The sequence below is a fragment of the Helianthus annuus genome, chromosome 3 (genome assembly GCF_002127325.2).
Source record: "Helianthus annuus cultivar XRQ/B chromosome 3, HanXRQr2.0-SUNRISE, whole genome shotgun sequence".
In the NCBI taxonomy this organism is placed as follows: Eukaryota; Viridiplantae; Streptophyta; class Magnoliopsida; order Asterales; family Asteraceae; genus Helianthus; species Helianthus annuus.
The window spans coordinates 54,318,618-54,320,910 of record NC_035435.2 but is presented as its reverse complement, the minus strand read 5'-3'; positions in this window follow the sequence as shown (position 1 = coordinate 54,320,910).

Genomic DNA, 2,293 nt, shown 5'->3' with positions numbered 1-2,293 from the left:
AATTTTGATTTCAGCGGAACACTTCTGTGGCTGAATCAGTGGCATAGCTCTGATACCACCTTTTGTCGCAACCCCCGATCCCTGATTCCCGGGAACGGGCGGCCGCGAGCCAGTTTCGGTGGTATCACGTTATTACTTATTTGGCAGCGGAAATTTTCATCAGGACCGTAGTTAGGAAATATTAAATCAGAGTAAACCACCATATTTTATAATATTAAATACATGGGTAAAACCCAAGTTTTTATTACAAACTGATTTACAGGGATAAATCCCACTTTATTGAAATAAACGCTTTCTTTTATTTAGGTAACTTTTATAGCCACTTTTCCAAGCCTTTAGTGCTGTCCAGCTGGCTTCTAATTGGCTTTCACATTTTGTTACCTGAAACGCGTTTTAAAAACATTTTGTCAGTGAAAATACTGGTGAGTGAATCCCAGTTTAATCAAGAAATATTAATTTAATTTAAACAGTATTGAGGGCGATTACAATGTTTATATCTACCCAATTACTCATTCAGTAGTGTCAAGTCTAACTAGAGGGTCATATTACACATTGGCTAACTCTTTGTCCAATGGTAACGTTACTCACATTTTGTATACAAAACCCCAACATACCGACAGTAATTGTAGAATTACAAAGACTCAATCACTGCTAAATTGCATTGTAAAAAGGTTAAGGTTTTGTAAAAACTGTTAACAAAAAGGAGATTACTCACATTGCTGTTTTAGGTTTTTCGTAAGGTTTCCTAGTGACAATCTATAATTTTCACAAAAGCACGTGTGTTAGTATAATAACCCATTTTAACATTAGTAATACCCTCCCCGAGACGGCATTCCAACGACTACGTCGGGCAGAACCACGACAGCCGTTACGGAACCCTAGATCAATCGGGCAGCGTATCTAATACGTCTCCAGGGGTTATAATACTTACATCATAGCAAAACCTCGCTAATTAGGGGGTATAATGCCCGGGTATAATAACGCCACTACAGAAATTGAGATTGAAAGAAAGAAATGAACGATCGGACTGAAGGCCCGTTGCCTTCTATTTATAGGGCTGTAATCGCGTCTTCACGCGGCCCGCGTGAGGAATAGGCCAAGCTTACGCGGCCCGCGTCAACGCTGGGTCAACGCGTAGCTTGGTTGGGTCAGCGTATAGGTCCGCCACGATGATGACACGTGTCATCACCGGGCTGCGCCACCAATTGGGACACTCGCGGCCCGCATCAACTTAAACGAAATCATACGCGGCCCACATGAACTAAAGATTTTAGCGGAGTCCGGTTACACCTTAATGCGGCCCGCGTAAGTAATTGGGGTGGGTCTATGCGGCCCGCCTCAACTTAATATTTATTGTTTTTAATTTATTTTATATATTATAATCTACTTTGGGCTCGGTTTTCACATACGTGGTGCATATAAAGACATATTGAGACATTTTAAAATATATTAGGGTGTCGAAAAATTTATGAGGGTGTCGGTTTACGTTAGGGTTGTTACATGATAAAGATCTTTGAGGCTTGGATAAATGTATTCATTTGAAGATTTACTATCAAACCTTACAATACGGCGCAAGGAATCATAAGACATCTCGACCTTCACCCCGTTACACCATGTAACACCTCGAAATTTTGTGTCCAATAATGTGTTAACACGTGTCGTTTGTTTACACGTGGCATTGATATTAAATAAAGGACTAATATTGACAAACCTTGAAAGTATATAAATTCGAGGGTTATAAATGTCAAACAAGGGTAAATATACTGTATAGTAACCCTAAATGGTGCTTGTGCCTTCAAACGAATAAATCATGGATCGTACGGAAGCGAAACACGAAAGAAAGTGAGAGATTACAAGCTACAGGGGTTAACTGTGTCAACATGTTTAATTATACCTCTGAGTGACCCTTTAACGTTCCCAAAGCTTTGTAACAGTGTTATACACTCACTAAAATATAATATATAAATTTCGCGAAGTTTCGTTATGAAACAGGAAAGTTACGACCGAATTCGTATGAGAAGGGTTAAAAGCGTCAACAATGAAAGTTAAGACTTTCTGAATAATTAATAAACTAACCGGGGACTTAACAACGCGGGTAAATAACAAGAGGTCCTTAGTTGTAATTAACCGAGGGCCAAACCGCAAAGTTACCCCTTCAAACCCGAAAGGTCAGGTTAATAATTACGAAAGATTTCGTATTTAATTACCAGGATTTCGTAATGATTATAAAAGATTTTAAAAATCTGAAAAACAGGCCCCACGCGACCCGCGTGATGTTTTGGCCTAAGTTGAG